A 14,773-nucleotide genomic window follows, 5' to 3' on the forward strand; every position below is an offset into this window, starting at 1 on the left:
CCAAAATTTCATCCCCTGGTGCTTCTTCAATACAGCTGTTCGCTTCCATTGCTGGACTCTGTTGCAAACAGTTTCTCCGTGCAAACCAGGAAATGACCTCTCCAGACAATGGATCGGCTCTGCTTTTCTCATCTCTGTGGCTGTGATCTCCTGGGCAACGCAGACACCGTTCTCTCCCTGCCTCCCGAGCCTCTGTGCAGTCCCGGGCACTGGCAACCCCTGCTACATCACTGCATAACTTTCTTTCAGGCTAGGCTAAGACTGCCAGTCCTGAGCTGTAGGGTCCGTGGCTGCCTCATGCTTTGCCTTTCTTTTTCATCTCTTCCTTCATACTCCCACCGCCCAGACTCCTCTCTAAATAGCCCTCTGGTTTCCTAGGTGCTATTTGGCTGCTGCTTCCCCCCATCACACCTAAAAAACAGCACACACGGCACAGGAATTTGCTGGGTCCTTGACAGAGTCACTGCCTTTTCAGAAACATGGCCAGCGCCAAGCGAAATAGGAAGCCGGCCGAGGCAGGAAGGGTGCAAAGGGCTCTGTTTGCATCCGCTGCCTTGGCTGGCTGGCAGGGCCGCCGAGTCCCTTTTGCAGAGACTGCCAGGACTTGCACCTCCAATGGCTCCAGTTTTGGAGGAGCAGCTGCTTCCTAGGCCAAGGGAGAGAGCGAGGCGACTCCTTGATGGGCCATCAGCAAAGAGGGGATGAAGCGCCCTCCCGGATGTTCAGATTTGGGGTGGTGGAAGTAAGTGCCAGGAAGAGACGGGCAGGGTAGGTCTCAGAGGTCTGAAGGACTGCCTGTCATCAAAGCCAGAGGGTCATCTTCACCCTAGATTGGCCCTTGGGTAACAATTGCCACATTTCCAGAGTTAAAAACTACATAGTTAATCGATGGAACTCCCGCCCGCAGGAGGCACTGATGGCCACCAACTTGGATGGCTTCAAGAGAGGACTGGACAAATTCATGGAAGGAAGGGCTATCAATGGCTACAAGCCACAATGGCTATGTTCTACCACCACAGTCAAAGTCAGCAACGCTTCTGTCTCCCAGTTGCTGGAAACCACAGAAGGGGAGAGGGCTCTTGTGCTCAAATCCTGCTTGCTGGTTTCCCTTTGGGGGCATCTGGTTGGCCTTATGAGGACAGGACACTGGACTAGATGAACCATTGGCCTGATCCAGCAGGCTCTTCTGATGTTCTTAGGTCCCACATAATCTTCAAGGGCAGCCCCATTGGGAACATTTTGCAGCAGTCCAGTCTGGAAGTTTTCACCGTGGCCAATGAGAGAGCTATTGGCGGCTGCTAGTCATGATGGCTGTGCTCTGTACCTGGTCGGCCATTGTAGGAAGAGGATGCTGGATGAAGCCCCCCTGGGTGGCCAGATTTGGGGAAGTGGAAGTGTCAGGAGAAGACAGACAGGTCAGATCTCAGAGGTCTGATGTGAGAGCCAGCTGTTCTTATTCATTCTCCTTCATTCCTTGAGTAACAGTTGCCTTGTTTCCGAAGTGTAATTGCCTTTGTGTGTGAGGCAATGAGTGTCATCTGTGCTTTGGATATTTTTAATGCTTCCAAATTTAGACTTAAGGAAGAGTCACTTAATTTATAAATACAGCACTATCCTCCGATTGACTGCATAAGTGCATATTTGGCTTGCGACTGAGGCGTGATTTCTCAATAAATGTTTGCATTCAACAACAGTTAGTCATGCAGCCGACTAAAGAGGAGACGCGCCGATTGCATACTGACCTGTGCCTGGGGTCAAGTTTAGAAGATGAAAGTGCCGTCCCTGCTGAAGGTCATAATGACCTTGTTTGAATTTGTCCATGTGTTGCAAGTCGAGCTTCATTTCCCTCAAAAGGATTCCTCTATCTACATCTTGAAATGTAAAATGAGATCCTCAAGACAGAATTTGCATTTTTTTTTAACAGGCTCCACCAAAACTCTTGTTCAGACCCTTGTTCTGTCTACCTTGCATTGACAACTGTAACATTTTATTCCTTTTACAGGTAGGTAGCTGTGTTGGTCTGCCGTAGTCGAAACAAAATAAAAAAAATCCTTCCAGTAGCACCTTAGAGACCAACTAAGTTTGTCATTGGTATGAGCTTTTGTGTGCATGTGTATCTAAAGAAGTGTGCATGCACACGAAAGCTCATACCAATGACAAACTTAGTTGGTCTCTAAGGTGCTACTGGAAGGATTTTATTTTATTTTATTCCTTTGTTTTCTCCTCTCTCGGCTTAAACTTGAGCAGAGATTTGGCATCCTTCCTTTTGACTTCTCGCATCCAAGGATCTTCAAGACCTTTTTTTAAAGCTGACAAACCTACAGAGTCATTTAAAATATCCTTGAGCAGTTCGTCGTTTTAATGAACACTCTGCATTGCTTTAAAATGTTTTCCGTGTTGCTGTATACCACCCTGATATTTTACGAGAGGACAGTGCAGAAATAAATGAAATAGTAAAACCTTAAGTTGGCTACAGCTAATGTGGTCCTTCGAGCGCAGGTGGGATATGCTGTAACAATCTCACCTCTGGCTGGAGAAGCCTGACCTGGCCACAGAAACCCATGATCTCGCCATGGTTTGACTGCTGCCACGTAGTCTGTGTGGCCCTTTAAAGTCATCTTCAAAACTCACCGTATTGAAATATGTCTTCCATAGTTCTGGTTACAGGTAGGTAGCCGTGTTGGTCTGGATCGAAGTAAAATAAAAAAAATTCCTTCAGTAGCACCTTAAAGACCAACTAAATTGCAACTTATCACCAAGCTCAAAACCATGGAGGGACCTGGTTTGAACAGAGATATCGGATTTTTATCTCATTATACATGATAAGCGATCTTCACCCATCTCAACCCTTGCTTTTTCATGCAAAACCATTTGCAGTCGTTTGCGGTCATCAACAGCTATCAGTCAGTCAATCACCCATTTCCACCACCCTTCTGAGTGATCCCCCCTCCCCATCCCCACCCCTCCCCACCCCTTCTCTACATAAGTGCCTGGAAACTTCCATTTCACTGTATCTGAAGAAGTGTGCATGCACACGAAAGCTCATACCAAAATAAAAACTTAGTTGGTCTTTAAGGTGCTACTGAAGGAATTTTTTTTATCGTATTGAAATATGGCTGCCTGAATCATGTAACACCCCCCCCCCCAATTAAATACCAGCTGCACTGACCACCAGTGTATTTCCAAGCCGAGATTAAAACGGCTGGCTTTAACTTCTTTAATTCTTTGAATGGATTGGGTTTGGGTTATTTGAAGGAACACCTACAGCCAATATTGTTTTGCTCACGCATCAGGGATGGAAGTTGAGTTGTTTTGCCCCACTGCGCGCGCACACACACACACACACACACACCATAAAACCCACTCTTTAGCGCTAAATTGGAATAAACTGCAATCCACAGGAAACCCAATTGCTGTTTGTTCCGATTCAGTGCTAAACTGCAGCTTTTCCTAGGGGGAAGCGGTAAGGCAAATGGAGGTGTGGCTCAGCCCCGAATTGCTCATCACCATCCAATCATAGAAATGTGGAGTTGGAAGGGAACCTAAAGGGTCATCTGGTCCAACCTCCTGCAATGCAGGAATCCCAGCTCAAGCATCCTTTGTCTTCTTGTATGGGCCACTGAAGACAAGATGGCTGCAGTTTTGCTCAGGAGAGGAGCAAATGGAAAGGCAGGCTCCTCAGGCTTTCACACCAGCCCAATGGACAAGAGGTTGTGTTTGCTTAGTAGATTTCCAAGGGTAGCAGAAAATCTGGATGAAATGTTAACAAAAAGGAAGCAAGTGGAGTCTGACATTTGGATGATGGAGAGTGTTGTGCAGAAGCAGCACAAAAGACAGGCATGCTCAACTCAGCTACATCAATGCCACCACAAACCTTCACCCGGAAGCAGCACCCATCTTCTTGGTCTTTGTCCTGGTGGAGCACCCTCCTGGCTGTTGGCCAGAGAGCCAGTGGTGGCTTAAGACTGGGAGAGACCAGAATTCAGATCCCCTTCTTGGCCATGAAGCTCGCTGAGTGACCCTGAGCCAGTTGCAACTCCTCTGCCTAACCTACTTCACAGGGCTGTTGTGGGGATTAAATGAGGATGGAATTCTTCATGCAGCACAAAGTTAAACTGTGGAACTCCCTCCCACAAGAGGCAGTGGTGGCCACCAACTTGGAGGGCTTCAAAAGAAGATTTGACAGATTCATGGAGGAGAGGGATGCCAGTGGCTCCTAGCCAGCATGGCTGTGCTCTCACAGTCAGAGGCAGCCATGCTTCTGAATCCCAGTTGCTGGAAACCACAGGAAGGCAGAAGGTTCTTGTGCTCAAATCCTGCTTGCAGATTTCCCATTGGGGCATCTGCTTGGCTGCTGGGGAAACAGGATGCTAGACACCTTATCCAGCAGGTTCTTACGTTCTTACGAATCACAAAGATATCTGCAAATCTGCAATGACATGAAAGCTGGCAACATCAACCCCGCCATGTGGGAATCCCGCAGTACCTGGAGACAGAGAGTCAGGTTGTGTATCACAGCAGTGACCAGAGTAGAAATGACCGCTGGGAGGAGCGCAGAACGAAGGAACGCCCCGGTGCATCTGCAGCAGCACAACCGGACACCTTCACCTGCCCCAGCTGCAACAAAACATGTCTCTCCCCTATTGGTCTCTGCAGCCACAGCTTGACCTCACCCCCAAAGGTGGACTCCCCTGTTGTCTCCCCAGACCGATGCTCTGCCTATCCCACCTTGAGCTCCTTGGAGAAAGAAAGGAGATATAAGCAAACAAATAGATTTGGAAGAAGCAGAGCAACGATGCCTGCAAGCGGCATCTTTCCTCCGGAATCTGATCTGCTTCCCCCAAACCTCCACTGGGCCCCCTCTCTCCACTCCCCCACCACCAATTTACTGTAGGAGCTAAATCAGCCCTCCTGCCCCCCCTCCTTCTCAGCAGCCCTGCCTCAAACAAGGCTCCCCTTTTATTATTTTTGGGGCCTCTGTTTCCCCCCTCCTGCCCCCCTCCTTTCTGCGCCTTCACCATCTGGGTTCGATAGAAATGCACACGCACGATTCCTCCCAGCAAAGCTTATTTTCCTCCATTTGGGTTTTGGTGTTTTTTTTCAGTGTGTGTTTTCTGTAGCTCTAATTGGCCGGGGCTTGAACCCCCGCCAAGGCAAACGCACCTGAGGGAGTCTTGCTTTACAGGCCCCCTCGCGAGGGCCAGAAATTTGGCCTCTCTGACTGCTGGGGCGGGGCGGGAATCGTGACCAGGGGAAGGGGGAACTTTTGGCTCAGTCTTTGCTGAGCGGGGAGGGAAGGGGATGGGAAGGGCGGGGGTCGCGCCAACAGCCCAGTTGCCAGCCGTGCCCCATGGCAGCTGCCCTCTGTTGGCGGAGCCAGGAGCAAAGGCTTCTAGCTTTGGGAGCGGAGGGGGGAATAGATGCTGAGTCAGGCCTACAACCAGCTGTGAACTGTGCCCCCCACCCCCGCAAAAAGGGGCCTGGACCGCAGGTGGGCCAATAGAAGGTGTCAGGCACATGGGGCGCATGTGCCACCCAGAAAGGAGTGGCTCCGCTTCCAGAGTATTTTTGGGTCAGCTCGACCTCTGGAGTCGGATGCTCAGCCCTGCCGCTGGCTCAAGTCTTCCATGCTGGGCCTTTCCCCCCTCCTGTTTGCCTGTCAGAAGTGTCACGCAGCGAGGCTTTAGAAGCCAGATTTGCACAACCACCAGTCAAGGTGAAGGGGGTCGGTCCTGCCTTTGGGTTTCTCCTCCTCAGAGGTTTCCATAAGGGCACAATCTCTCCTGAGCGTCTTCTCTGGGGTTTGGGAGCCTGGCAGCTCCTTGGGACTCCTTGATACATTTGTAAGAACTTGATCGTTCAGAGTTAGTTAGTTAGTTAGTTAGTTAGTTAGTTAGTTAGTTAGTTATTGGAAGTTTTCACTGAAAAAAAATATTATGAAATAAAAGAAATATGAATAGTCGTACCTTGGAAGTCGAACAGAATCCGTTCTGGAAGTCCTTTCGACTTCCAAAACGTTCGGAAACCAAAGCGCTGCTAGCAGAAGCTTCTGCAGCCAATCGGAAGCCCCGTTGGACGTTTGACTTCCAAAAATAGTTCACAAACCGGGACACACACTTCTGGGTTTGCGACGTATGGGAGCCAAAACATTCGAGAACTACCGTGAGCTGTTTGAAAACCAAGGTATGACTGTAATGTGAAAGGAAAGAAAAAGGGAAAATAACCAAAGCATTACAATACAACAGAGTGTAAAGGTAAAGGTAAAGGGTCCCCTGACCATCAGGTCCAGTCGTGTCCGACTCTGGGGTTGCGTCGCTCATCTCGCTCTATAGGCCGAGGGAGCCGGCGTTTGTCCGCAGACAGCTTCCGGGTCATGTGGCCAGCATGACAAAGCTGCTTCTGGCGAACCAGAGCAGCGCATGGAAACGCCGTTTACCTTCCCGCCGGAGCGGTCCCTATTTATCTACTTGCACTTTGACGTGCTTTCGAACTGCTAGGTGGGCAGGAGCTGGGACCAAGCAACGGGAGCTCACCCCGTCGCGGGGATTCGAACCGCCGACCTTCTGATCAGCAAGCCCTAGGCTCTGCGGTTTAACCCACAGCGCCACCTGGGTCCCTACAACAGAGTATACAGTAGGGTAAATAAGTACATAAGTGATACAGTTGTTTGTATCACTTATGTACTGTTTGTTTGTTTTTACAATCAAGTGGTATATAAATTCTCTGGAATAAACGAATAAATGGGAAGGGGAAAACAAGCTTCTGCACTAGCTCTTAGCGTTACAATTCTGATAGCTGGCAACTGCGATTCGAACGGTTTTGGGTGGCCTGATGGCATGTCTGCTGCCAGGTGGCAATTCAGCGAGGGCCAAAGGCAGCTGATCTCTCAGCGGAAGAGATGGCCTGGCCTTGCTTTGCTTCCCCGCCGCCCCAGCTCAGCTCTGCAGCCTGATGGAACGACTTCAGCTCCTTTTCCAAGCCTGACCTCTCGGGATTTATGGAACTTTCTTTCTCTCCCCGTAAAATGCCCATTGGCTGTGCCGATTCCCGTGCCTGGCAACTGACGCAGTAGTAGGCTGTTGCCTCTCAGCATCTCTGCAGGCCTGTGTTTAGTCTCTTAGGGGGTGCGGTGTTCCTCCAGCGAATCCTGCCCATATCTGCTGCTGCGGGACGAGAGGCCTACCCTCTTCTGTGATTTGTTTCTGACACGAGGTTGCTGTGGCGATGGCCACCACATGGCTTGGCAAGGCCAGAGCCAAGCAGAACGTGATTTAGGGGTGGGGAGAGAACAGATCTTGCATCGCCCTGGCCCCCTCCACATTCTGCCTTTCCAACCCCATGACTTTTCCTTTTCCCCGGGAGCTGAGAGATTAACGGGGGCCCCTCTTCCCAGACGAAATTGATGGCCCAGCACCTTTCGAGGGGCTGCTTTCTCATGCCAGAGTTCAGGTGTGCTTGGAGCTGCCCGGAGCCCAAAAGGGGCCTTTGTTTTGGAAGCGGCAGAGGGCTGTTTTGAACGGCAGGAATGCAACGCTCCCGTCCCAGCGAGTGAAGGAGCATGGGAGCGGCAGTGAGCTGTTTGCTTTGGAGCTCGCCTGCTGGCTGACCCGAGTGCCTCCGTGCTTGGAAGCGGGCTTGTGGCCATGCCCTACCCTGGGCCAGGAGGCGTCGGTAGCCAAAGCACAGCTACAGAGGGCCGTCCAGCAGGAAAGAGGTTGCATGGCTGCGGTTTTGAAAGGGTGGCGGTGGAAGCCATGATGAACGGGCAGGCGGCTTAGGGACCCAGGTGCCCGGGGAGCCCTTTGACCCCTTCTTTCTGGAGGGAGGGAGGAAGAGCAGCAGGATCAGGACCCCTCCCAGCTCAGCTGAGCACCTCTAGTCTAGAGGTCTGGTCTAGCCGCTTGCCCATAGCTCAGAGACCCCACTCTCTCTGGCATCTCCAGCTAAGGCTGGGAATTTTCCATGCCCAAAAGCTTGGAGAGCCACTGCTGCCAGTCAGGGTAGACAATATTGAGCTAGATGGACCCAATTCTCTGCTTAGTATAAGGCTCCTTCATATGCTCCCATGGCAGTCGGGCGGTCCAACTTTTTATGCCATGTGGGCTACAAGAGTTCTGTGACATGGAACCTGTGGGCCGCACAGTGCCTTGTCGCGCTTACTTCCCAAAGCTAAGCAAGGCGCCGGGGTGAACCTCGCCTCTGCCATCAGGCAGCTTGTTAGGTGGTTGTAGGCAACCCTGCTCTCTCCACCTGGGTGCCCCCTCTCCCCCCAGAATGGCGATGACAGAACTGACCTACCTTGCAGGGTTGCTTGTAAGGACTGAAACAAGCTGGCGTACGGGAAGCACTTTAAACTGTAATGTGCTCATGCCCTGCTATGTACTGTTGAGTTTCATAATAAACGCGATAGGACATAGCAGGTGGAGAGAGGAAAGTTTTCCTCCCTCTCTCCTAACACTGGAACTCAGTGGAAGGGCTCGGCTCTGCCTCCTCAGTCGGAGGCAGCATGGCTTCTAAATCCCATTTGATGGAAGAGAGGAAAGTTCTCCTGTGCTCAGGCCCTGCTTGCGGGCTTCTCTTTGGGGCACCTGGGCTAGGTGGCTCCCTGTCTTGATCCAGCAGGCCCCTTTTATGCTCTCATGCTCTCACCCACAACCCCATGCCTCTCAAGTAATTTCCTCAAGCCCCGTTCTTTACTCAAGTGGCCATTAGCTACTGCAGAGCGTGACCTCCCCTAGCCTGCTCACAAGAATTGCGTGATTTGTGCATGATTTTTTCACAGCACCCCCGGATCGCCACCTCCTCTCCCTTTGCCCGCCGATACCCACACCTGCGCAGGTTGCCTTTTGCCTTGGGAGATGATGCTCCTTTCCTCTCCTTGCTTGCTTTTGCCTCCGTCCCGGAAACTCTCCCTGCAAAGCGGAGAGCCAGGGAGGCCTGCCTTTCGCTCCCGGTATCTGCAGCCTGAAATCGAACCCAGCCCCCGGCTCCCCCACTCCATTCCCCAGCCGCCAAGCTTTTTATGAGCGCTTTGCTTTGGACATTATTTTTAGGAATTCCTCCAGCGTGTGGCTGGGCCGGTGAGGGGGAGGGAGGTGGGGGGGAATGGTTTTCCTTTCCTCCCAACTAGCAGCAGGCAGGAGCCTCTGGGCTGCCTTGGCTGCTGTTCTGCTTGTTAACAGAGCAGTTGCTGTTCGGCTCCTGCCAGAGCCTCAGGTTACGGGTAGGCGAGGGGCTCGGGTTGGGTGCAGTGGTGGGGCGGCTGCCGAGGGGAGGGGGCGTGGGCTGCGGGGAGGCTTGGGCGAGGGGCAGAAGTGGGGGTCGCGATGGGGATTGGGTGGGTGTGTTCCCAGCTCTCCGGCTGCAGCCAGCGTCAAGAATAGCGGCCCCCCTCCACCAACCCCCTCTCTTTCCTTTCTTTTCCCAGAGTTTTTGTGATCTGGCGGCTGCTGCGAGGCCATGGGGAACTGCAGAGGCGGCGGCAGAAGCAGCACCAGGTTTTGAAGGTAAGCTCCTGCCACAGGATGGCAGGAGGGATGCTCCTGCGATCTCCGAAGGAGGGAGGGAGACTAGCATTTGTGGGTTCCCGGAACGTGGTCCTGTCCAGTTGCACCAGGCAGAGGAAAAATCCCGTGGGTCCTAAGTGGTTTAAATACTACTTGGGGAAACGGGGTGTCTGAAGGAGGCAGGCACTGCCGGAATCTCTCCATCCCTATCCTGTGCATAGGTTTCATGACACGTGGGGCATGCTCCGAGGGCGCCGGGCTGAGTTCCTCTCTCTGGCTGATCGCAGCCGAATGAGCTTGGCTCCTCCAGAGGCGACACGGCATCGCTGAGTCACAATCCACTGAGTCAGCACTCTGGGACCCCTGCGTCAACGGGGTCACCGCACGCGGTGGACTCTTTCGTATCTGAGTCAGAGAGCATTGGGAAGCATTCGGTCCTGCGCAGCTGAGTTCAAAGCGTTTTGCAGGGCGCATTGCACACGAGTCTCTGGCTCTTTTTACAACGTGTGTTTTCCGCACAGCGAGGGAGAGCGTTGTTACGGCTGCAGCCGTTTGCTTGCTAAACGTATTTACTCCACCGTTTAGGGCAAAAAAAAACCCCTCACAAAGCTGCTTTACGGCATTTAATAAATATACTATTACAAAAGCTTACCACTTGAGTGCTGTCGTGTTCCCACACTCAAAAAAGAAACTTCCAAATTTATTTCCTTCCAAATTTATTTTTTCCAAATTTAACTCTGCTGCGCTGCTGCAATGGTGGTACAGGCTGCTGCATGCTGCTGCTGCTTTTGTAGGAGTTGCTCAAACTTCCACTCAGGCTATCTAAGCCGAAATGTTTCTCTAGATCTCCTGAGCTGAAGCTAAGCCAGACTTATTACGCTGGCAGCAGTGGCAGTAGCAGCAGCAGCAGCAGCAGCAGCAGCAGCAGCAGCAGCAGCAGCCCTGGCCGATTGTATCTCATCCAACTCTCCAAGGTCAACCCAAAGCAACCTTTTAATGGGGCCATAAACCAGGAGGGGTATGTAGAAAGTTTCAGCATGTGCGGATCCTGCATTTATGGAACGCTCTCCCTCGGAGATTAATCAAAGCCCAGCGCTGTAACCTTTTGAAAGCCTCGCACGATCTGCTTGGGGTGGCTTCTGTTGCAGCGGACAAGCAGAGAGACAGTGGTGGGGTTAAGAGACCAATTGAGTTTTTGATGCCAAATTGGATTTAAAGTGGATGTTTCGATTGTTTAATCTGTTAACTGCCCTCGGAGTCTTCAGAGTAGGGTGAGCTAGGCTCTCAAACAATTAAATCGCTGCTCTTTTATTAGCCATTTATTAACCAAATAAGTTGTTTAACCCGTTGCTGTGCACAGTCTCTGTGAAGGCAGAGGAATTGGCTTCCTTTTTTTCTGCCTTTATATTTCTCTGGCTGCATTGCAGTTTACTTTCTCTGGTACTGATATGGTTCAGTTGCTGTGGAGCACAGCAGAAAGATCTGTGGATGTACCGCCTGGAGAAGAGAAGATTGTTGTGGATTATTGTGGGAAAGGTTTAGAAAGAGGGCAATGAAAATGATCAAGGGGATGGAGAAACTTCCCCTATGAGGACTTTCTAGTTCAGAGAAAAGGCGAGTTTAAAAGGTGACATGATAATGTTTATAAACCCATGGCATGGAGAAATTGGAGAGAGAAATCTCATAATACTAGAACCCAGCTGGGGGGGGGGGCATCCAAGGAAGCTAAATGCTGGGAGAATTCAGGACAAAAGAAAATACTCGCACAGTGCACAGTTCAACTGGAACTCCCTGCCACAAGGAGGTAGTGACAGCCACCAAATTGGATCTCTTTAAAAGAAGATTAGACAGATTTATTGAGTGTAAGGTTCTTCTGATGGCTACTAGTCAGGAATGCTATATTTGGCCCTAAACGGCCTCAGCCCAATAAACCTGAAGGAGCGTCTCCCCCCCCCACCACCATTCTGCCCAGACACTGAGATACAGATCCGAGGACCTTCTGGCGGTTTCCTCACTGCAAGAAGCAAAGCTACAGGGAACCAAGCAGAGGGCCTTCTCGGTAGTGGCACCCACCCTGTGGAACACCCTCCCATCAGATGTCAAAGAGATAAATAACTACCTGACATTTAGAAGACATCTGAAGGCAACCCTGTTTAGGGATGTTTTTAATGTTTGAAGTTTTATTCTGTTTTTAATGTTCTGTTGGAAGCCGCCCAGAGTGGGCGGGGTAGAAATAATCAATTATTATTATTCACAATTGGAGGCAGAAATGTTTCTGAATACCAGCCGCTGGAAACCGCAGGAAGGGAGAGGGCTACTCTTGTGCTCGGATCCTGCTTGCGGGTTTCCCAGTGGGGCATCTGGTTGGCCACTCTGAAAACAGGATGCCGGACTAGATGGCCTGATCCAGCAGGCTTTCCCGATGCTTATATTAATGTGAGCCATGACAGAGGTCTTCAGATATCTGCTGGGCTGCCCCACACAGAAGATGGAGCGAACTCTTGCTCTCCGTTGCTCCAGAGGGCGGGTCCAGCATTGGAGGGTGGAAATTGCAAGGCGGCAGCTTTTTTTTGCTATGAACATTACGAGACATTTCCTAATGGCAAGAGTCGTTCAACAGTGGAACAGACTGCCTCAAGGAAGTGGCGTCCTCTCCTTTGCCGAGGCAGAGACTGGGCGGCCATCACCTGTCAGGGATGCTGTAGATTCCTGGACCTTCAATATTCCTCCCAAATCCAACGTTCTGTGATGCTTTCACAACCTAGGTGAATTGTGTCATTCTGGATTTTTGGGAAGGCTGAAATCAAGAGACCCGTTTCCACACACTCCCTTTCCAAGTGGCCGGATCGGTAGCGTTAGCCCAAGCAGATGTTGCAATCTGGTAGACAACGCCAAAGGTTTTTGGGAGCCTGCTTGGCCAGTGTGGTCAGATGCCGGCAAATGCATGGCTGTGGCGTGAAAGGGGCATGAGGACTCCTCACCAGCGTATCTTGGCAGCATTTGAGTTCCTCATCTCCAGGCAGGTGCAGAATTTGAGGAGGTAAAGAGCTGGAGGTGGCAGTTTAAATGTCAGAGAGGAAACGTGCTTTTGCTCAGCCTCCAAGGGGAAATCTGTCTTTGGACAAAGATCACAGAATCTTAGAATCTTAGAGTTGGAAGGGACCCCAAGGGTCATCTAGTCCAACCCCCTGCAATGCAGGAATCTCAGCTAAAGCATCCATGACAGATGGCCAACCAACCTCTGCATAAAAACCGCCAATGGAGGAGAATCCACAACCTCTCAAGGGAGACCATTCCATTGTCAAATAGCTCATACTGTCAGAAAGTTTAGTCGGAATCTCCTTTCTTGCAGCTCTGAGGTATTGTTTCAAATCCTACCCTCCGGAGCAGCAAAAAACAAGCTTGCTCCATCTTCCATGTGACAGCCCTTAAGATATTTGAAAATGGCTATCATATCTCCTCTCAGTCTCCTATTTTCCAGGCTAAACATACCCGGTTCATTCAACAGTTCCTCATAAGGCTTGGTTTCCAGACCCTTGGTCATCTTGGTCACCCTCCTCTGCACACCTTCCAGCTTGTCAACATCCTTCTTAAATTGTGGTGCCCAGAATTGGACACAGGATTCCAGGTGTGGTCTGACCAAGGCAGAATAGAGAGGTACTATGACTTCCCTTGATCTGGACACTATACTTCTGTTGGTGCAGCCTAGAATAGCATTCACTTTCTTTGCTGGTGCATCACACTGTTGGCTCATGTTAGGCTTGTGGTCCTAAGACCCCCTAGATCTTTTTCACGTGTCCTACTGGTAACCCAGATGTTCCTCATCTTATATATGTGCATCTGGTTCTTCCTGCCTAAGTGCTTAACCTTACATTTGTCCCTATTGGAATTCATTTTGTGAGCCTTGCGCCCAGTACTTCAATCTGTTAAGGTCATTTTGAATTCTGATTCTGTCTTCTGTGACATTAGCTACCCCTCCCAGTTTGGTGTCATCTGCAAATTTGATGAGCATTCCCTCAATTCCTTCATCCAAGTAATTTATCAAGACGTTGAACAACAACGGGCCCAGGACACAACCCTGTGGCAGCTCACTTGTCACTTTTCCCCAGGATGACGGGGAACCATTAATTATTACTCTTTGGGTTTGGTTAGTCAACCAACTACTAATCCACCTAACAGTTACCTCATTCAACCCACATTTTACCAGCTTCCTCGTGAGAATATCACGGGGGACTTTGTCAAAAGATTTCTGAAATCAAGATACACTATATCCACAGCATTTCCCTGATCCACCATGTTTGTAATTCCATCAAAAAAAGAAATCAGATTGGCCAGGCATAACTTATTTTTAAGAAACCCATGCTGGTTCTTAGTAATCACAGCATCCTTTTCTAAATGCTCACAGACCGACTGTTGAATTATCTGTTCTAGGACCTTCCCTGATGTCAAGCTCACCGGTCGGTAGTTACCTGTATAGAGGTTACCACCCACACACTTCTGCTGCGCTTTTCTGCTTGTGTGGTGGCACCTTGGTAAAACCACTGTTTGTAGCAGAGTTTTCCCCGGAGGCAGAGGACAAGAACAGGAGTCATACTCAGATTCACAGGGAGTTCCACAGTTCAATTGTGCTGAAGATGGCCTCATCATCATCACCTGCTGCATTTAACTGGAGATGCTGTTGAACCCGAGCCCTTTGGTCTGTCCCTGAGCTCTGGCCACTCCTTGTTGAGGGGTAAAGCCCCCCCCCCAGGTTAATTGTTATGGGGTGGAGCCTGCCTGAAAGTGCTTGCCCCTATTCCAAGGTTCGTGCAGCTTAGCTGTGACCACTCAGTTCTGACAGAAATCCATTCTGTACATTTTCAAGAGCACCCCTTACAAAATAAAAACAAATCACATGTTGCAGGACATTGAGAGTTTGGCATTTCTGGTCAGACCTCACCTAGAATACTGTGTCCAGTTCTGGGCACCACAGTTCAAGAAGGATACTGACAAGCTGGAATGTGTCCAGAGGAGGGCAACCCAAATGGTCAAAGGCCTGGAAACAATGCCTTATGAGGAACGGCTTAGGGAGCTGGGTATGTTTAGCCTGGAGAAGAGAAGGTTAAGGGGTGATATGATAGCCATGTTCAAATATATGAAAGGATGTCATATAGAGGAGGGAGAAAGGTTGTTTTCTGCTGCTCCAGAGAGGCGGACACGGTGCAATGGATTCAAACTTCAAGAAAGAAGATTCCACCTAAACATTAGGAAGAACTTCCTGACAGAGC

General features: G+C 50.3%; 1 protein-coding gene across 5 annotated transcripts in view; it reads left to right on the plus strand.

Moving 5' to 3' along the window:
- Positions 1-14,773, plus strand: part of IL11RA (interleukin 11 receptor subunit alpha) — a 127,297-nt gene that overhangs the window by 44,367 nt on the left and 68,157 nt on the right. For 2 of the 5 annotated variants that reach the window (XM_060280406.2, XM_088653074.1), the window contains exon 2: positions 9,428-9,506. The exons of 1 other annotated variant lie outside the window; for it this stretch is intronic. The gene's annotated coding sequence lies outside the window, so the exon portion shown is untranslated. Of the gene's footprint in view, positions 1-9,111; positions 9,224-9,427; positions 9,507-10,186; positions 10,525-14,773 lie in introns of those variants that run through there. 2 more of the 5 variants (XM_060280407.2, XM_060280408.2) reach the window with 2 other exon arrangements.

This window comes from Zootoca vivipara, chromosome 10, assembly GCF_965207765.1.
Source record: "Zootoca vivipara chromosome 10, rZooViv2.hap1.1, whole genome shotgun sequence".
Classification (NCBI taxonomy): Eukaryota; Metazoa; Chordata; class Lepidosauria; order Squamata; family Lacertidae; genus Zootoca; species Zootoca vivipara.